Below are 22,177 nucleotides of genomic sequence, written 5' to 3' on the forward strand. Positions count from 1 at the left end.
AACTCACAGCGATCCTTCTACCTCTGCCTCCCTAGTGCTGGGATTAAAGGCATGCACCACCATGCCTGGCTCTCATTAGATCTTTAACAGAGTTAAACCTCCACCAGACTTGTCTCCTTCCCATATATATCTGGGCATCTAGGCTCAGCATCTTGTCCATAAGAGCTCACAGGTACTCCGGAATGTGCAACCCCCCTTAGCAGAGGTGCCAGCAGTCGAAGGTTCCTCCCTTTTCCTGCCCTGGAGGTTTCTCCCCATCCCATTACTTGCCTGGGCCTGTGAGCTGTCAGTTAATCCTGCCTGGGATTATCCAGCCCGGGCCGACTGGCATTTCAGAAATAATAATGCCTTTTATATTTCTGAAACAACTGACTTTCACATCCATTATCTCCTCTGATCCTCACTTTCTGCCCTGTGAGGCATTAGATTGCTGTTTTAGATGAGAGAGGGAGAAGCATAGAGAGAAGGAAAGGGAGGGAGTGAGGAAGGGAGGGAGAGAAGAGAATTCATCCTGTGTTATCAACAGCAGAGCCAGCAGCCAGCTAAGGCGGGAAGCCCAGAACTCAAGTTTCCCACTGCTGGTCTGCTTCTCTTTCCACTTCATTATCTTAAGCTGCTCAGAAAAGCATCTAAGCCCCAAAGAAGTGAATTTTCACTGGACTTCTTGACTCCTGTGAGAAGCAGTGGGAGAGCTGGTTTTGGAGGTGGGAAGCCTTTCCGGAGCTTGCTAAATTATACCTTGTTGGCAGCTGCCACCCATGGGACAGGTTTAAGTGTCACAATCTCCCCAAGCAAGATATCATCTCCCTGCAGGGCTTTGGGATCCTGGCAGCTTCTGGGTGCTGAGGCCAAACCGCACAAGCCAGATGCGCCGGCTTGATCCTGACAGTGGTACCGAGCTGTCTCCCTCGACATCTTCCAGGTGGAGATGCATGCAAAGATACAGCAAAGGGAGTAGTTGACTCGGGTAACTGAGGGATCACACACACTAACTAGCTCTTCCTACTCTCCAAAGAGAGAGAAACCTTTTCACAAGTGCACCAAGGGAGGGACCAGGCAATACGACAGCGGCCTTAGTTGTCAAGCATGCTCCCCTCCACACTCCACAGAGCCACCCATCCAGAGGGGACCCAATCACCCAGCCGAGACTTTCCTCTTGGAGCACAGCCCCTCTGCTTGCTTCCCTGATGTCAATCTCCCACACCTGGGAGGTTTCAGTCCCAGCAACCCCTTTGTGAAGAGCCACCACGACAGATGCAGAGGTGTCCCCTGCCTTGCCCTTCCTCCTGTCTTTCACTTTTTGTTTCTCTGTGGTCACTGGTGGGGAACTTACGTCCTCCATCAATCACCCAGAAATGGTGAGACTTGGTGAATCACACAACCCATGTCATTTTGCTTCCTGATAAATGTCTTAAGGTGTGGGTGGTGGTTCACACCTGTAATCCCAGCATTTGTGAGGCTGAGGCAGGAGGATTACCATTTGTTTAAGGTTGACCTGGTGAACTTTGTAAGTTCAAATGAGCCTAAGCTGCAGAGTGAGACCTTGTCTGGACTCCCTCCAAAATTCATAAGTAAATTTCTCATGGCCATTTTTGTATCTCTTTAAGATAATAACTTTTTTAAAGATAATTTTTTAAAATTATTTATTTGAAAGCGACAGACACAGAGAGAAAGACGGAGGGAGAGAGAGAGAGAGAGAGAATGGGCGTGCCAGGGCTTCCAGCCTCTGCAAATGAACTCCAGACGCATGCGCCCCCTTGTGCATCTGGCTAACGTGGGACCTGGGGAACTAAGCCTCGAACCGGGGTCCTTAGGCTTCACGGGCAAGCGCTTAACCGCTAAGCCATCTCTCCAGCCCTTAAAGATAATAAATTTTTAAGCCCTATGAAAGTAATGACTACTGTTGTCTGGCTAAATGCATATACTATACCCACCAAACCACCCTCTAAGCACCTATGATTATGATTGTGTCTGTATATTAATGCTACTCTCAGTTTTGGTTAAAGAAGCTTCTCTTTTCAGATGGTGGTGACCACTAGGGAGACTAAAAACGCACCATAGTGCTGAGACGAAGTGACAGTGGAGTGCTCAGCACTGAATGAGATGTCTCTATCCCACCCTCCAAGACTCAGGGACCATAGCAGAAGAGGGGAAGAAAAGAATGTAAGAGCCAAAGGAAGGGAGGATTGCTTCCAACACTGTCGTTCAGACACAAAGTGGCCTCGATATTCATGGCCTCACAGTGGCTGATACTACCTACACAAGATCTGTGTAATAGGAGGAAAAAAAACCCGATGGCCTCAGAATAGAAGAGAGACTAGTTGGAAAGAAGAAGGGATTTAGATTTAGAAGGGAGGAGGAAATGGAAGGGAGTGGGAGGGGATTATGATCATGCTATAATGTCTATATTTATGGAAGTTGTCAATAAATTAAAAAATGATGATGATCTTTTTCTATGTCTCTTGGCTCCAGTTTCTTCAAGTCAAAGATGCTGAATTGCAACAAAAGTGCTTTGTAAACTGGTAAGTACCACTGAGGTTAATTCTTATTATTTCTCTACTGCTTATCAGAACTGCTTTTCAATTGTTGTTCTACATTCCCATAGAAATTTCATAATGGTTTAAGACACCATAAAACAGTAACCTGGGCTCGAGAGATGGCTTAGTGGTTAAGGAATTTGCCTGCAAAGCCAAAGGACCCAGGTTTGATTCCCCAGGGCCCATGTAAGCCAGAGGGTAAGCTGGAGTTTGTTTGCAGTGGCTGGAGGCCCTGGTATGCTCATTCTCTATCTGCCTGTTTCTCTCTCAAATAAATAAATAAAAATTAAACAGTAAAATAAAGTGAAAGACAAATATGAAATTACAATGCTAAGATTAAAATATTTTAGGAAACTGCTGTATCTGGCAGCTTTAAATGACTACCTATGGGGGTGGATGGTGTTTTGTGACATCCACATGCTTGTATTTAGTGACCTGTCATTCCTTCAACAAGCATTTGTTGAGTGACCCAGAGGGCCATCATATCGGAACCTGAGGATGCAGTGGTCACACCAGAGCACGCCTTGTCCTGGTCTCTCAGTTCCAAGAGAGAAGGGGGCCAAGGGTTCCGAGCTATCAGCAAGGCCCAGTGAAGGGACAGGCACCGCGTTCTAATAACAGAACTTGTCTTCTCACTCTGGTATCTAAATTAGCTGGCCCGTTCCCCATTGTTTTTCTACCTCACTTCAGTGAGTTTAAATTCATTGAAATCACAGACTCAGCCTCTAATTTTCCAGACCTGATGATTCTTAACAATAAGCCGAAAGGATTTCAGGTCCAATTTCATAGAGAGAAAAACAGATAGAAAGAAAAAAAAACAGCCATATTCCTAAAATTGTCAAGCAAATCTCTTCAGTCCCTGGGGTGGGGTGGGGGGGCTGCAGAGGTTCCCCATTTGCTTTCCAACACAGTGTGGACACAGTGTGGACCCGAGGCTTCCAGATTGCCTAGGGCTCAGTCCCTTCCAGAGACCCACAGGAAGCAGATCTTCACCCTTCCACACAACTCAGGCCTGAAGAGCAGAGGCGCCTGCGGGCCCAGTACAGGTTCTCCTGGGCTCTGATCCGAGGCCTCCTGCCTCTAGGTCCCCAGCACCATGTGACGACTCTGCCTCTCACCTCTCCTTGGTGATAGTGCCAGCTCCATCCGCAGGAGCTGTCCTGGATGAGTGCCCCATCCAGCCAGCAGCTTTGGCCAGCCCTGTGTCACTCCCATGTCCCTGGCTGCCAAGTGGCACCAGCAGGAACATGCTCAGACCTGCCTGGCCCCCCAACCGCTGCCCCGCGGTGCTGCTTCACACTGGTCATCCTTCTTCCTGCTGCAGCCTGTTCCTCTTCTTGCTACATAAACACCCATCGCTTAAGTGCGCTGTATAAATACGCCCACATATTTAACCCCAAAGACCCAGGGTATGCAGTTTTCATTGAGAACTTTCACACGTGGACATATTGTAATCTCCTCATAATCCCTCTCTGTTAATTTACTTGGTTCCCCCTTCCCCATCTCCATTTCACCGACTATTTTCATTTCCCTTACTATTTGGATCTCTCCCCCCTCCCCCGCCTTTGCTCCATGATCCACGTTCAAATATTGATGGGCTCAGTATTGTACAGGTTTTGTGAAGGCAGTGACGGCAACTATGAGGTCATGAATGCATGTCACTTCGTGTCTGGAGGATAGTGTCCCAAAGTGCTCCTCCCCACCCTCTGGCTCTTCCATTCTTTCCACCCCCCTCTTCTGTAACGCTCTTGGAGGGGGTGATAGAGACGCCTCACTTGGCACTGAGAGCTCAACAGCCACTGGCCTTTAGCACTTGGATGAATTTTGAGTGCTCCCTCCAACCGCCCCCCACCAGTGATCACTGTGGTCTGCAAAAGGAAGCTTCTCTGACCCAAAGTGACAGCAGCACTAATCTGTGTGCATAAACGTAATGTATGAAAATATGAGAGGGCAATTTGATGGGCATAGCATGTCTTTTTAGTCAATCAACAGGAGTGGCTCCCATCACTCCCAGTCACCCAGGGCCCATGACTTTCCAAGCCACAGGGCTTGGAATAGTTTATCCGTATTGGGGATGAATTCTCTGGAATGGGTCTTAGATCCAGGCTGAGAGAAGTTGGTTACCCCCATAATACACCTCTATTGCACCCGCCAGCACCTCTCGCTTGACTGTTGGCTGTGTAGTGCAGTGGGTGGATCCCTACGCGGGTAAGCTTGTTGATGGCATGTCAAAAAGGAGCCCTGGCACTTTCCAGTGCTATGACACTATCCAGGAAGGAGGAGGCTGCCATCTGCCTTCTAGCTCGATTTCCCGGTGCCTTGCTGCTGATGCTTGTGACATCTTCAGCGGTATTGTCTTACCACCTAGATGAACATTTTAAAATATTTGTGGTCGACTTGTAGCCCTTCCTTTGAAAACTCTCTCGTTTCATAGCTGAGTTTCTTTTCCCTTTAATTGACAACATCCATGATTGTAACAATATCCCGTGGTAATTCCCTCCCTCCCCCCACTTTCCCCTTTGAAACTCCACTCTCCATCATATCCCTTCCCCTCTCAATCAGTCTCTTTTATTTTGATGGCATCATCTTTTCCTCCTATTATGATGGTCTTATGCAGGTAGTGTCAGGCACTGTGAGGACATGGATATCCAGGCCACTTTGTGTCTGGAGGAGCACATTGTAAGGAGTCGTACCCTTCCTTTGGCTCTTACATTCTTTCTGCCACCTCTTCCGCAGTGGAGCCTGAGCCATGGAAGGTGTGATAGAGATATTTCAGTGCTGAGCACTCCTCTGTCACTTCTTTCCAGCACCATGATGCCTTCTGAGTTATCCCAAGGTCACTGCCATCTGAAGAGAAGGTTCTTTAACCAAACATGAGAATAGCATTAATATATAGGTATGAACATTAAGAGAAGTGCTTACTGGGCAGTTTGGTGAGCATAGTATACACATTTAGCCAGACAGCAGTAGATGTTAAAAAAATACATAACTAAGTTTTTTTAAAAAAATTATTTGTTTGAGAGAGAAAAAGAGAAAGAGGGAGAAAGAGAGAGAGAGAGAGGGAGAGAATAGGCATGCCAGGACTTCTAGCCAATGCAAATGAACCCCAGACATATTCACCAATATTGTGCATCTGGCTTTTTGGGTCTTGGGGAATCAAACCTGGGTCCTCAGGCTTCACAGTTGAGCTCCTTAACCACTAAGCCTTCTCTCCAGCCCAATAGCTGAGTTTTTGATTGGGTTGTTTCATTCATTATATATTCTAGACATTAATTCTCTGTCAGATGTATAGCTGGTAAAGATTTCCTCCCATTCTGTAGGTTACCTCTTGACCTCAGGTGTGAGTGTTAATGTTAGCTGTACAATAACCTTGTAGTTTCATGAGGTCCCATTGGTTGATTGTTTGCCTTATTTCCTGGATGACTGGGGCCCTATGCCAAGTCCTTCTCTATGCCTATATCTTAAAGTGCTCTTATTCTTTTATATTTTATTTTATTTATGAGAGAGAGAGAATGGTGTGCCAGGGCCTCCAGCCACTGCAAATGAACTCCAGAAGCATGAGCCACCATGTGCAGGCATCTGACTTACTTGGGTACTGGGGAATTGAACCTGGGTCCTTAGGCTTCTCAGGCAAGTGCCTTAACCACTAAGCCATCTCTCCAGTCCTGGTCTTACTATTTTCTCTAGTCGTTTCAGGGGTTCAGCTCTTATATTGAGATTTTTCATCCATATGGAGTTGATTTTTACATATGGTGAGAGATGAGGCTGTAGATTCATTCTACCTGTGGACAGTCAGTTCTCCCAGCAACATTATTGAAACACACTTTCCTCCAGTGGGTCTCACATTGTGGTTGGATAAAATGCAAGGAGTTGTTTCAATTTTCATAAATTTGATGAGACTTGCTTTGTATCTCAGATGGGTAGAATTTAGTTTTAGCAGAGTGGCTTGGCAATTTCGTGTAAATGACTCCATTTTGATCTTTAGTTGGCCTAGGGTCTGTTCAGAGCCTCATCCAATACAATGGCCTCTTTCATGTTTTCTTTTTTCTTTCAACACCATTATATATGCTCGTCATCTAAATCTTGGTGGTGACATTATTTGTGTCCTTTGTGGGACTTGTTTCCGTCCACCACAATGGTCCTAAGATCTGGGACTCTGTGCCACTCCCCTAGCTTTTCTTAGTTAATGGAGGCATCTTGGGACATTTGCTTCCTCCACAGAGACCGCCTTTCTTTTCTGATACCCAGCGTCTCCCAGGAAGCATTGCTGAATTGTCTTCCAGCTGGAGGTCTGGTGCCAAAGGACGCCTACTGGCTGGTCCCTCCACAGTGCCTGGACAGCTTCCAGCCACTAAAAAACCCATCTTTACAGGGTTTTGCTGATGTCAGCATTGGGGGAAGTGATGGCATGCTTGAGAATCACAGGAGGTAGCCGGAGCGCCGGACCAGCCTGGAAAACAAGCACAAACAAGGAGCCAGGGCCCTCATGACCTCAGCTACACAAGGGACATCCCCTCATGGCTGAGGGCTCAAGCCAGACTCTGACATCCAGAGCTCAGCAGGCTGCTGGAAGGACCAGCAAGTGCGCGTGCCCGAGTGTGGTTCCTCGCTGGTGTGTGCGCCCACAGGAAAAGCCCTGCCTTACTGAATCTGGGTCTTTTTGTTTGTTTGTTTTTGGAACTAGGGTCTCACTCTTGCCTAGGCTGACTTGGAATTTACTCTGCAGCCCAGGCTGGCCTCGAACTCATGGAGATGCCTTCTACCTTATCCTCCCCACCCCACCCTCCGAGAGCTGGGATTAAAGCTGTCAGCCACCCTGTCTGGCTAGTACTTTTCTTTTTAATTATTTTTCCTTTTTTCATTTATTTATTTGAGGAGCGGGGGAGAAAGAAGGAGAGAGAAAGAGGCAGATAGACAATGGGCACATTAGGGCCTCCAGCCACCGCAAATGAACTACAGACACATGCATCCCCTTGTGCATCTGGCTTATGTGGGACCTGGGGAGTGGAACCTGGGTCTTTTGGCTTTGCAGTCAAATGCCTTAACTGCTAAGCCATTCCTCCAGCCCTCTTTTATTTATTTATTATTTTTTAAATTTTTTTGGTTTATTTTTATTTAGTTATTTGAGAGCGACAGACAGAGAAAGAGGCAGAGAGAGAGTCAGAGAATGGATGCGCCAGGGCCTCCAGCCACTGCAGATGAATTCCAGACATGTGCGCCCCCTTGTGCATCTGGCTTAGGTGGGTCCTGGGGAATCGAGCCTCGAACCAGTGTCCTTAGGCTTCACAGGCAAGCGCTTAACCGCTAAACCATCTCTCCAGCCCTATTTATTTATTATTTATTATTTACTTTTTTTTTTTTGTTGAGGTAGAATCTCACTGTGGTCCAGGTGGCCTTGAATTTACAGTGATCCTCCCACCTCTGCCTCCCGAGTGCTGGGATTAAAGGCGTGCACCACCACACTTGGCTTATTTTTTTATTGACAACTTCCATAATTGTAAACAATATCCCATGGTAATTCCCTTCCCCTCCCCTCTTTTGAGACAGGTTTTCATTAGCTCATTAGTTCAGACTGGCCTTGAACTCCTTATGTAACTGAGGATGACCCTGAACTTTTAATCCTTATGCTTTTACTTCCCAAGTGCTAGGATTATAGGTTTGTGCCTCCATGACTGGTTTTGTGTATTAGCCTTTAAAATGGACACTCTGGGGCCACTGTAGAAAACAAGGGAAGAATTTTGTGTTAGAACTGCTGAAGGGTATAATGTGCTTGAATGTCAAGAACCACAGAAAATTGGTTTTCTGTAATTATGGGTATTTAATTAGAGGTATGTGCCTGTTGACCCTTCAGAAGGTCCTCTGGTACAAGATGCCTTGAGAAGCTGTTCTATCTACACGGATATATTGGGCCTTCAAGTGTTTCATTCACATGGCCAATGACGTCTTGCTTCCAGATATCTTCAAGCTTCTGGCTTTCTCCTCCAGCCTTACTTCAACCCACTTTTGCTGCCTGGTCTGGGGTCATTGTGTCTCCATCCAGATTGCTTGTATCTCAGACTCTGGTCTCTGCTAAGACAGGAGGCCCAGGTCAGTGTGGTTCAGTGGCTAGAGCCTAGTCCATGAAGTGATTGTGTGGGTGCTCATCTTGAATAGTGTGGGTGCCAAGCGGGGGACCAGAGTCGGGCACAGAGCCTTGGGTTGTGCTTAGAGCCAGAGTTCAAGGACAAAAGTAGGGAACTGGTGGCTGCCCATAGTGTGCTGGTGGCTGATGCACACCCCTGGGAGGTGGCTGGTATATGTGCCTGGGCCCATCTCCAGGTAGAATTCTCTGATCCTGACTCCCTCCTCCAAAATCTTGGTTTATGATGATCCTATCTCATTTCCTCAAAGGCCTCCTTGTCCTGCTTTTAAGTCTCCTACCTTTACTTTGTTGAGGTGTGGTCTTCTGCTTCTGCCCTGGTTGGGCTGCAACTTTCTAGTCTAGGTTGGCCTCAAGTGTAGAGCAATCTTCCTGCTTCAACTTCCTGAGCTCATGTTAATTCTCCCACCCGTCTTCTGAGTGCGTGGATTACCGGTGTGAGTCACCTCAACTAGTGTAAGCCCTAGTTACTCGGTACCTGTCCGGATGCCGGTCTCTGGTCTGCAAGCCCTCCAGCTACAATTAGCCTCATCCCTATCTGGGCAGGTTTCCAAGCTCTTCCTCCTCCTCCTCTTTCTCCTCCTCCTCTTTCTTCTCCTCCTCTTATCATTACTTATTATTAACTTGGTTTTTCATGGTAGGGTTTCCCTCTAGCCCAGACTGAGCCGGAATTCACTCTGTAGTCTCAGAGTGAACTCACTGCCATCCTCCTATCTCTGCCTTCCCAGTGCTGGGTTGAAAGGGCCACCCCACCTGGCCAGGTTCTCAGCCTAGTCTCGTGCTGACTGGGGCGCCTGGTGTCTTGTCTTCTATAATTGGATTTACACGCTCTAGATACTTCTGCCATGCCTTTGCCTCCTGGACCCACCTCCTGGCTGGCCTGGGAGTGTCGGCCTGTGTTAGCTACCTTTTTCATCGCTGTGATAAAATATCTGGCAGAAACAAATCAAGGGAGGCAGGATTTGCTTTGGTTCATGGTTTCAGACGTTGCCATCAAGGTTGGTCAGCACCATGGCTCAGGCCAGCCACAAATGCCAAATCATCATGAGGAAGGGCGGGATGGAACAAAGCTACTCACTTCCCGGCAGTCAGAAAAGCAGAGAGAGACAGGGAGTGGCGGGGGACATGAGGACATTCACCCAGTGATCCACTTCTTCCAGTCAAGTCCTACCTCTTAAAGTTTCACCACCTTCCAACTGAGGACCAAACTTTCAACACACAAGCCTGAAGGGACATAGATTTCATATTCAAATCACTGCACAGTCCTCTGTCACTCTAGTGTCTGGGACTCAGTCCTTCAAAGTGCCCATTAATCCTTCCCTCAAAGCTGACTGTTCTGACCCTTCATGTCATCAAGCCCAATCTGTGTACTTATGTGTCTATTATTCATTTCTGCCTTTCCTTCCATAGAATAAAGGCTATGTAGATTTCTTTTCCACTGCTGATTTCTTAGCATGAAGAATAAGGAACATTTGCCAGGTATCGTGGCACACACCCTTAATCCCAGTACTTGGGAGGCTGAAGTAGGAGGATCACTGAGAGTTCGAGGCCAGCCTGAGACTGTGTAGTGAATTCCAGGTTAGCCTGGGCTAGAGTGAGACCCTACCCCAAAACAATAACAACAACAACACAAAAAAAGAATAAGGAATATCAGATGGATTGATGGATGGATAGAGAGGTGAGTGGGTGGGTGAATGGAGTGATGGATGGATAGATAGATGGGTGGTTGGATGAATAGGTGAGTGAATGGCTGGGTGGGTGAGTGAATGGGTGGACAGATGGAGGGATAGATGGATAGAGGGATGGGTGAGTGGAATGAATGGATCATAAATAAATGAATCTGCATAAATTATTTCCTTGTAAAAAGTCATCTAAGGTGGCTTCTTTTCATACATATCTAACCTTTTCCTTGATTTGTTTTCTTTTTAATTTTTTTGTGGCGAGCCCAACAGACTGCCTTTTTTAATGCGAGAGAGAGTGGGGAGGGGGGAAATTGGCATGCCAGGGCCTCCAGCCACTGCAATCGAACTCCAGATGCATATTCCCCCTTGTGCATATGTGTGACCTTGAACCTTTGCATCACTGTGCATGGGACCTGGAGAGTTGAACATGAGCCCTTAGGCTTCTCAGGCAAGCGCCTTAACCATGAAGCCATCTCTCCAGCCCTCCTTGATTCTTTAACTATGCCTAAAGGGATACAATCTTCTTTCAATGTGAGAGATGGAGCTAGGTGTGATTGCCCAGGCCTTTAACCCCAGCAGTTGGGAGGGAGAGGCAAGAGGATCAGAGGTTCAAGACTATCCTAAGCAATATGAGACCCTGTGTCAAAAAAACCTAAACCAATCAACCCAACAGCAGCAACAATGACAAATGGGGGAAGAGAGACTCAGAGAGTATTTGAGATAAGTGACCTCATATGTAGCATGGCTGTACAGGGCTGTTTGGAACCCACATGCAAAGACTGGTCCTTCTAACACCTATTGACAAGTCTCAGGATGGATTCGTTCTCTCTCTCTCTCCCTTCCTCCCTCTCTCCCTCTCCCTCTCCAGCTTCTGGGAAAAAGCAGCACAGCACAAGCATCGTGCCTGGCATTCCTGAGATTTCTGCATCCACAAGTCATGATGGCTGGTCAGCATGGTCCCGAAACAGTCCCTGGACTTCCAGGGAGACAGAAATCTTTGTTTTTCTAATTTTAATTTTTTTTATTGACAACTTCCATGATTGTAAACAATATCCCATGGTCCCTCCCTCCCCCCACTTTCCCCTTTGAAACTCCATTCTCCATCATATCCCCTCCCCCTCTCATCAGTCTCTTTTATTTTGATGTCATCATCTTTTCCTCCTCTAAAGACGGTCTTGTGTAGGTCATGTCAGGCACTGTGAGGTCATGGATATCCAGGCATTTCGTGGCAGACAGAAATCTTATGTCAGGAGGAGGATGAGTGGCTGCAGAAGTCTCCACAGGTGTCCTGGGGACTTCTGGGTTTCCCTGTCTCCTGACCACCCCAGTACTCACCACATCTGCTGGGCTGACCTCCTGCTGGCCCCTAAATGGCCGTTTTCTGTGCCTTCATTTCAAGCAGGCTTTGTAGCTAGAATTTCAGGATTTCTCTCAGCTTTGGGAGGAAAAGCTGATGGAACTCACCGTGGCACTTGCCCTAGATGGAGAGGATGTGGGTGGCATTCGGCCACTTGTCACTCAGTCTCTGGCCCCCCTGACATGCACCTACCCTGGCCGAAGCCCACCCACTTAGCATGTGCCTGGGCAATGTAATGTAGCGCCAGCTGCCAGGGCCCAGCCCGCCTCACGTGTGCCTGCCTGCGTGGGGGCCTGCCTGTATCCTCGGACCTGGGGTCTTTTCGGTTGTCCCCTCCCTGCCTTTGGCCAGAAGGACCCCTCGTCAGTCAGCTTGCCCTCTGGGAAGGCCAGCACCTTTGAGGATTCGGCAGGTAGCCACATCTGGGTACCTGTCCTTGCCATTCATCTACCCTGGACGCTCTGGACCTGGTCGAGCAGGTGGGGACACCTCAGCACGCTCAGCCCTCAGGCTGAGTCACCGGATCCTGTGCCAGTCAAGGCCCTGACACACCATCCGAGAGCGATAGCACTCCTTGTTGACCCGGGAGCTGGGAGCTGACTGGTCCACCTGCCTGGTCACTTCCCACGGGCCCTGCCCAGGCAGAACTCTTGGGCAGCCGGCTCCCTAGAGGCACAGCTGCGGGGAGGCTCAAGGCTGGAGGCGAGCTGGAGCTGGGCGGGTGTCTGCCTTCGCTGCTAGAGGAAGTCCGCCGGCACCGCCCTGGACCACGAGCCTCCATGGGGTGGGGCGATGGCCAGGGGTCCTCTTGATCCCGTCCAGGGGCGAGTGTAATCCGATTTAAGCTATTCCCATAAGTCTGAGTTCCCAGAAACGAGGGAGGACAGCAGCGTGTGTGGACCCAGCCCCACATCTGCCCCGGGCTCCCCCCGGGCCCCACCCCGGCCCACTTCCGCGGACTCCGCAGGGACCTGAGCACCTGCCGCACTGCCGGGACGCAGAGCTACCTGCGCAGTGCTGGCGGCTTCCGGGGTGGGGGGGTTGGGGGTCTTTCCTCCTCTTCCAGGGAGCCCAGCGCGGCCTCCTCCTCTCTCCTGGCCCCCGCTCCTCCACAGGCCGGGCCAGCACGGGCCATCATTACATATGCCGGATTCCGTGGCAATGTGGCTTGTTTGGAACGGGTGTTTGTGTTTTTACTTCCCGGATGTCCTGCCAAATTGCCCTCCAGTCTCCAGTGGGCCGGGCAAGTTCAGCTAAGGATTCGGCCTGCTGTTGCTGCCTCCCCAGAATGTTAAGTAGGCTGGGGGCAGGGTGGGCCATGCTGCCCCTGCTCCGCACCCACCCTGCCGGGCTCAGGGACTTCGCAGAGAGCGTGCACGTGGGGCTCAGTGACTCGGCAGATAGCGTGCACGTGGGGCTCAGTGACTTTGCAGAGAGCATGCACTTGGGGACTCAGTGACTCAACAGACAGCATGCATGTAGGGTTCAGTGACTTAGCAGAGACCGTGCACGTGGGGTTCAGTGACTCGGCAGAGAGCATTCACGTGGGACTCTGACTCAGCAGAGAGCGTGCACGTGAGGCTCAGTGACTCAGCAGAGAGCGTGCACGTGGGGCTCAGTGACTCAGCAGAGAGCGTGCACGTGAGGCTCAGTGACTCAGCAGATAGCATGCATGTGGGGCTCAGTGACTCAGCAGAGAGCATGCACATGAGGCTCAGTGACTCAGCAGACAGCGTGCACGTGGGGTTCAGTGACTCAGCAGAGAGCGTGCACGTGGGGCTCAGTGACTCAGCAGAGAGCGTGTACGTAGGGCTCAGTGACTGCAGAGAGCGTGCACGTGCGGCTCAGTGACTCAGCAGACAGCGTGCACGTGCGGCTCAGTGACTCAGCAGAGAGCGTGCACGTGGGGCTCAGTGACTCTGCAGAGAGCGTGCACGTGCGGCTCAGTGACTCAGAGAGCATGCACGTGGGCACTCAGGGCATTGACGTTTTCCAGTCCAAACCAGCACGAGGCGGCTGTAAGGCCCCGGAAATCACATGTCTCTGTCACTTGCGTGGTTTCAGCCAGTAGAGCTCAGAGGACAGGAATAACAATGACAGAGGTGGGAAATGGCAACCACACCTACGTGCCCACCCTTCTCTGTGAGGGAGAGCTTCTGAGAGAGCCCCACCCGTGGTGGAGCCAGGGTCACTGTGGGAGTGCCAGTCAGACCCTTCTGCTTGAGCTTCCTTCACTTCCGAGGAGAGCCGATGTTTCTTCTAGCAGAATACCCAATCCCAAAGCAGCCGCGTTTCCAGTCTCCCACCGTAGTTCCCGAATTCGCACAAGTCTTCTTACAACTTAGGCCACTGGAAAGGATGCGCCTCTGGTCAGGCGTCCACTTCAGGGAGGCCCGGTTCTCTGTCAAAGCAACAGCCTGCACCCCGCTGGCACGTCTGCCAGGACTTGAGGTGCCAGATGGCGCAGTTCAGCAGCACGTGGCCGTCTTTTGTGCTGAGCATTCGGTCCAGGGTCATATGCATGCTACACAAGCACTCTGTCACCAAATTACTGGGGGCAGGTTCAATTTGTGATCGGCAGCCACACACGGGAGAAAGGATGAAGTCAGGAAAGACCCATCTCGACTCCAACCCTTGCCCTGCGGAGTCATGGGCTGCTGTGACCTCAAGGCATGCTGCCCTTTCTTACATATCTCAGTGTTCTGCTCTCTACCCGAGCCCTCAAAAATGATCACTTTGCAGTGTATGTATAAGCATCAAAATCTTTTATGTTATTAAAAAAATTTAGGTACATGGGCTGGAGAGATGGCATAATGGTTAAGGCGTTTGCCTGCAAAGCTTAAGGATCCAGGTTCGATTCCCCAGGACCAATATAAGCCAGATACACAAGGTGGCGCATGCGTCTGGAGTTCGTTCACAGTGGCCAGAGGCCCTGGTGTGCCCATTCTCTCTCTCTCTGTCTCAAATAAATACATAAATAAATGTAGATACAGATTGTAAAAGGACACATGTACTGAATGATTGCAAAAACTACATCTGGAGATGGTTTAGATTCTATGGAGGCTGGCATAGGTTACATGCCAGTACCATGGCATTTTATAAAGGATGTGAGGACCCACTGAGTTTAGTATCCATGGAGGTTCTGGGACCAATTCCCGTGGACACTGAGGGACCACTGTATTCAGTTTTCATGCATCCAGTTAGGTGTTTCACTGAACACAAGGAATCCCATGAGCATTTAAATTTATTAATCCTACCTGGACCCATCTTGAGCTCAAACATATTCTTACAGGGCTCTGTATTACTCAGGGTTCTCTACAAAAATACTTTGTATGGACACATCACATGTTGGTTCCATCTTTTTCCTCCTCCCCGGCCCCATTCAAAGACCCTCCTCAGAGGGGTTGCAGGTATGTCCCATGGGGTTGTGGGTTATGTGTTGTGTTATGTGTAACTGGAGGATGGTCTCTGGGTATGACATCACAGCCTGTGGCTCTTCCGATCTTTCCAGCCCCTCTTCCTCAAAATTCCCTGAGCCTGGGGGGTGAGGTTACGTCTACCTCGGTGATGACTCTCGGGAGCCTCGGCATCTCTGCGTGGTGCATGTTGAGCATTGCCACAGCTGTCTCCAGTGCTGACTGTCGGCCTCACCGTGGAAGCAGCGCTCCTGCTCATCTCAGCAAGTCCTCTGTGGCTTCACCCTGGCCTTGACTGAGATGTGAGGGGGGCTTATGTCCTTGGGCCTCGTTACCTTATGGAAAGAAAAACAGAGTCTCCAACGGGGAGTGAAGTCAGCATAGGGTGAATGGGATAAGTGTTGTTCATTTAGGGAGATTTTGATGGATGTAACCCTTCTTTTGGCCAAAGACCAAAGGGAGCTTGTCATAGGAGAGCAAACCTTTGTCTCCAGTTGCACATACGGGTTCCTTTCCATGGAGCCGATCTCTTAGCCAATCAGAAAGCCACTGGTTACCCACCCAGGCCGCGGGCCGCTGGTGCACTATGCGCATCTTGTCAGGCTGTTGCTTGTGGGGAGCTCAGAGCCCCGTGTGCGCACACTGCTTGTGGGGAGCTCAGAGCCCCGCGTGCGCACACTGCTTGTGGGGAGCTCAGAGCCCCGCGTGCGCACACTGCTTGTGGGGAGCTCAGAGCCCCGCGTGCGCACACTGCTTGTGGGGAGCTCAGAGCCCCGCGTGCGCACACTGCTTGTGGGGAGCTCAGAGCCCCGCGTGCGCACACTGCTGTGGGGAGCTCAGAGCCCCGTGTGCGAAAACTGCTGTTGCCACGTTTCCCCAGCAGCTCATGTAGCGCCTTCCAGCACTGGATGGCCTAACCTTCTGGGGTCTGGCTCCCTTCCGGATTCCAGCCGGGTCTTTAGTGTTCTGTGTGGGCTGCGTATGGCGTCTTCAGCAATAGGGTCTTACCTTTTACCTCAGGTGGGTAATCAAGTGCTTTGACAGAAGCCTGTCTTGTTTCGGGACCTTGTAGGTTTCTCTACTCAACAGCTCAGTGTGAGCAGCAACCGAGTTCTGGTTCTAGGAGTTACAGACCAGAGCCAAATGCTGTAAGGTTAGGTTTCATCCCACCCTCTTCAGGTCCCTTCTTTACAGACGCTCCCCCAATAATTCCTGTTGAGGGTTAAAATCTTTTTGTATTATTATTTTATTTATGCACAGAGGGAAAGAGAGGTGGATTAGAGAGAGAGAATGGGCCCACCAGGGCCTCTATCCTCTGCAAACGAACCCCAGACATATGTGCCACCTTGTGCATCTTATGTGGGTACTGGGGAATCGAACCTGGGTCCTTGGGCTTCACTAAGCCATCTCTCCACCCCAAGAGTTAAATCTTTTAGTCTACCTTCAAAGGAGAAAAGTTTCTATGGTACCAGCTCGTTTGGGGTGTAGTTTTGTGTTTATTTTCCCCCAGCCTCCCTTAAAGAGATTTATTAAATGGACTTAACACAATATTGGCTGGCCAGTCCATCAGTGGCTGTCTGTAGCCTGGAGAGTCTGAGAACCTGGTAGCAGCGACGCCTGAGAGGCTGGACGCCGTAGCAGTCCCAATCTGGCACCGAGAGCTGGAGGATCTTTGGTTCATGCGGGAAGGGCTGACGATGGTGGATGTGGATGTCGGGGGAGGGCAGCAACGACAGAGCATGTGCGTTCACTAGCAAGGAGCATGGGCGGCCGGGGAAAAGACGCTGCTTTTTCTCTGTCTTCTTTTTTAAAAAATATTTTATTTTTATTTATTTATTTGACAGAGAAAGAGAGAGAGAATGGGCGCACGAGGGCCTCCAGTCACTGCAGACTTGTGCGCCCCCTTGTGCATCTGTCTGATGTGGGTCCTGGGGAATCGAACCTGGGTCCTTTGGCTTTGCTGGCAAATGCCTTAGCTGCTAAGCCATCCCTTCAGCCTGACCCTGCTTTTTCTGGGAACTTCTACGTAGGTCGCTGACAGAAGGGCTGCCCATTCCGAAGAATGTCTTTCCCCCTCATTTTAGCCTTCCTGGAAATGCCCACCCAGACCTGCCCAAAAGGCATGTTTCTTACTTGATTCTTTTTTTAAAATATATTTATTTATTTATGATATAGAGAGAGGTAGAGAGAGACTGGGCATGCCAGGGCCTCTAGCCAGTGCAAACAAACTCCAGATGCATGTGCCACCTTGTGCATCTGGCTTACATGGGTCCTGGGGAATTGAACCAGGCTTCCCTGATAAGCCTCCTGATTCCACTATAACTCTTTTTTTTTTTTTCTAATGTAGCTTCAACTATTGTATTTTGCTCCGGATTTATGTATCTGGTTTTACGTGGATACTGGGGGATTGAACTCAGCTTGGTAGGCTTTACAAGCAAGTGCCTTTAACCACTGAACCATCTCCGTAGCCTTGCTCTGCATTGAAAGAAGCTCTTCATCCACTGACCTTCCCTGCCATGAGCCAGACACAGTGAGCATTCCCATCTAAACTTGAAAATTATTTCCTTTTAATTCCCAAAAGTTCTTTGTAGGAGCCACTAGAATTCGCATAGCTTTTTTTTTTTTTTGAGAGAGAGGGGCACACAGAGAGAACTGGTGCTCCAGGGCCTCAGCAATCCAATCGAACCCCAGATGCTTGCGCCACCTAGTGGGCATGTGAGACCTTGTGCCTGCCTCACCTTTGTGCATCTGGTTTACGTGGGATCTGGAGAGTTGAACATTGGTCCTTAGGCTTCTCAGGCAAGTGCCTTAACTGCTAAGCCATCTCTCCAGCCCCCATAGCACTTTTTATTTTTTGTTATGATGTTATTTGAGGCTTGCCAGGGCCCTTTTAGTAGGAATTGCTTTAAGTGAGCCCAGGGCTCATGTGACTGTGTTTGCTTGCTGAGTTATGAGTTCACAGTAAAGGAAACTTAAAGCCCCAGCAACATCTACTAGCGATCCAGTAATGTCTACACACCACCTACCTTTAGGTGCTTCCCAGACCCCCCAGGGATCAACTGGAATGAAGAAGTAAATCTCTCTCAGAGTGAGAGTCTTTGGACAGACCGGATATTTCATCTTATTTTTTCTAATATTCTGATTAATAGCTGAGTTATTGGGATGTTATATACATTCTTAGTCTAATAGGGCATACATCCCTTCAAGAGAGCCATTTACTTAGGCTTTTAATGTTTTATAGTTTATGGATGCAGCTTCAGCGTTAAGAGCCTTCGGCATGGATGGGTGGTGGAATGTCAAATCTGATATGCTTCAAGGGGAGGGACTGGCTTTGAATTACTCCCAGGGCTCTGAGGGTTCCACGCATGGGGAGCTGTTCTGCAGAGTAAATTTCTGCAGCGAGGTGGTAGTGAAGTGGTGCTATTTTTATGATTCCAGACAACTAGGGTCACTTTGCCAAAGGCACAAGTTCCATACAACCCAGTTTGGGAGGAAGAATTTATGTCTTTTTTTCCCCCTCATGGATAAAATATAGGCCTATCAAAGCTATGAGAGCAATTTTGTTCAACCCATAGGAAATTACACTCACATACGACCCCAAACTATCTGTGAAACAGTTTTTGGTATTACGCATGATGATATTCAGCATGTCAAACTGGAAAATTGGACTCACAATCTTGGAAAAGCTCCATGTTGGGAGATAACTTTGGAAAGTCATACTGCTAGTTGGTGAGAGGCACTGAGATGAACTAGCACTTGAACTGTAAATTTATTTCCAGATACTTCTAGTCATCTTCTAAATTTGCTGGCAATATGAATGATCTTATTCTGCACATCCCATTGAGTTCCACTGAGGTCAATAGAGTTGGGGCTGGTGAAGCCAGCTGTCTGTTCACTTACAATCTGCATTTTGGCAAGGGAATGCACAGGACACTCATTCATGTGTGTCTACCAGAACCTTGAACTTCAGAAAGCTGTATAAAGAACCAGAGAAGGGAATTCTGCAGGGATCCATGACTCAAAATCAGCAATGTGAAATCATTAACCCTTTTCTAACTGTGGTTCGTAGCTGAAGTACACCTGTTGTTCTCTCACAGGGCTAGTGCTGTGATTGGGTTTGGGTACACAATAGCTAGAAGAGGTTAATAACAAAGGGTTAAAATTTTGTAAACAGAGGTTTAAAAAAAGTCGGAAGAGCCCTGGTTTTTACTCCCTTTTTCCTCCGTGATTAAATGCCCGACAAGGAGCAGCTGAGAGCCGGGCGTGGTGGTACACGCCTTTAATCCCAGCACTCGGGAGGCAGGTAGGAGGTGCGCCATGAGTTCAAAGCCACCCTGAGACTACAGAGTGAATTTCAGGTCAGCCTGAGCTAGAGTGAGATCCTACCTCAAAATACAATAAAATAAGGGCTGGAGAGATGGATCAGCGGTTAAGCGCTGGCTTGTGAAGCCTAAGGACCTCGGTTCGAGGCTCGATTCCCGAGGACCCACGTTAGCCAGATGTACAAGGGGGTGCACGCATTTGGAGTTCATTTGCAGTGGCTGGAGGCCCTGGTGCGCCCGTTCTCTCTCTCTCCCTCTCTTTTCTTTCTCTGTCTGTCTGTTGCTCTCAAATAAATAAAAAAAAATTTTAAATTAACTTAAATTAAAAAACGAAGCAGCAGCGTGGGAGAAGAAAGATTTCCTTGTGCTCATAGTCTTCACGGCAGGGTGGCGTGTCGGCTGAAGCTGAGGCCTTGCTGCACCAGGGTGGAGCAGGTCACATCGTGCAGACAGCAGGCTGACAGCCACCCCAGCCCAGGCTGTCACCCACAAGCTCTCCCCCCCCCCCCCAGGCCCCGCACAGTGACCGCATCTCTGAGAGGCTCCACGACCTCCCACACAGCACACCCGCCCGGGGACCAGGTGTTTAAAACACACGAGCCCCACGTTCAAACCATCGCAGGCACGAAGCCCTGCGTGGGTGCCCGCGCAGCCCAGCGTGCACCACCCGGGGCACCCGTGCGCAGTCTGGGGACTGCGCCCCGGGCCGCCTGCGCTTTCCCGGGCTCGGCGGTGGGCACACCTGGCCCAGCGCGCTCGGGGCGGAGGGAGACTCGCGCATCCTCAGAGGGCGGCGCTCGTGGCAGCGCTGCGTTCCCACGGTTCCCGCGGTTCCCACGGTTCCCACGCACAGCGAGCGCCGTTTGGGGTTACATCCGCCCGTCCACCAAAGAGCCGGCGGCGCCCCTGGGTGTGTTGGGGGTGGAGCGCGGCCGGGACGGTGTGGCAGGGGCAGCCTTGGGTGGGGCAGCCCGGCTGCCAGGTGCCCTCAGCCCGCTCTCTGCGCCTGCCCAGGTGGGGACCCTGCCCTTGTCAAGCTCTCCCTGCGCGAGGAAGCTTCCCGGGAGCTGCAGGCCAGAGGCAAACGCTTCCCTTGGTTTGGTGAGAGGCACTGAGATGAACTAGCACTTGACGGGCTGGAGAGATGGCTTAGTGGTTAAAGCGCTTACCTGCAAAGCTTAGGAACACATGTTCGAATCTCCAGGTCCCACGTAGCCAAATGTACGGGTGACGCAGGTGCCCAATGTCACACACGTGCACAAGGTGGAACACGCGTCTGGAGTTTGTACGCAGCGGCTGAAAGGCCCTGGCACACTCATTCTCAATCTCTCTCTCTCAAAAATAAAGCAAATATTTTTTAAAAAGAATGGGGATTTTACTGGGAGAGTAATTAGCATCACGTCACAGGTAACATGAAGGTACTGAAGACAGAGGGGAGGGGCAGGCTTCAGAAGGCCAGGGAATAGTGAGGTGTCCCTTTTTATGAGTTCTGGGGGGAGGGGGCTATGTCTGGAAAGAGGACTTACACGAGCAATGTCATGGAGGCCATGGAGAATGGAAGATAAAGACGAATTCAGAGTGTCAGGGAGAGGCGCCGCCCTGCTTCTGTTTGTAGGAAGGCTCTGTGCAGGAGAGTGATAACTCACAGCTGCCTTGGCTCACGCAGCAGGGCCCCTTCAAGTGACGACATCTGCCCATCACACCACACGGCCAGACAAACCCAGGCTTCAGGCCTGCCTCAGCCTAGCGCTGCGCGGATAGAAACCACTTTCTTATGAATTACTTCCTGGTCAGCCATCCAAGCAATTGTGTACAAAAGGATTCCAGTCATTCAAAACTGAAAGATAGGGCTGGCGAGATGGCTTACGGTTGAGGCGTTTGCCTGAAAAGTCAAAGGATCCCTGTTCAATTCTTTAGGACCCACATAAGCCACATAAGATGCACAAGGGGACTGCATGCATCTGGAGTTTGTTTGCAGTGGCTAGAGGCCCTGGTGTGCCCAATTCTCTCTTTCTCTCTCTGCCTCTTTTTCTCTCTCAAATAAATAAGTAATTTAAAAATATTGAAGGATAAGGACAGGGTGGAAATGTTTTCATTTGCCTCTTGTGATGCTAAGTTTTGTGTCAACTTGATCAGTTTAGGAATCCACAGACATTCTTCATAAGTGGGTGTCGGAGGTTGCTTCCAGGAAGGATTAACTGAAGGAGGAATCCTTCCCTCAGGGTAAGCCCTTCTCCCAGAGTGGGTGGCCCCTCTCGGAAAGGGAGGGCCTCATCTAAGGAAGCTCTGGGAAGAAAAGTATCCCCTCTTCCCATCTGGCTGCCCATGCTGCTTGCTGCCTTCTGCTGTGGACTGAAGACCAGTGTGGACTGAAGGCCAGTGTGGACAGAAGACCAGTATGGATGGAAGACCAGGGTGGACTGAAGACCGGTGTGGATGGAAGACCAGTGTGGACGGAAGACCAGTGTGGACGGAAGACCAGTGTGGATTTGGAAGACCAGTGTGGATGGAAGACCAGTGTGGACGGAAGACCAGTGTGGACGGAAGACCAGTGTGGATTTGGAAGACCAGTGTGGACGGAAGACCAGTGTGGACGGAAGATCAGTGTGGACGGAAGACCAGTGTGGACGGAAGACCAGTGTGGACGGAAGATCAGTGTGGACGGAAGATCAGTGTGGACGGAAGACCAGTGTGGACGGAAGACCAGTGTGGATTTGGAAGACC

Source organism: Jaculus jaculus, chromosome 18 (assembly GCF_020740685.1).
Source record: "Jaculus jaculus isolate mJacJac1 chromosome 18, mJacJac1.mat.Y.cur, whole genome shotgun sequence".
In the NCBI taxonomy this organism is placed as follows: Eukaryota; Metazoa; Chordata; class Mammalia; order Rodentia; family Dipodidae; genus Jaculus; species Jaculus jaculus.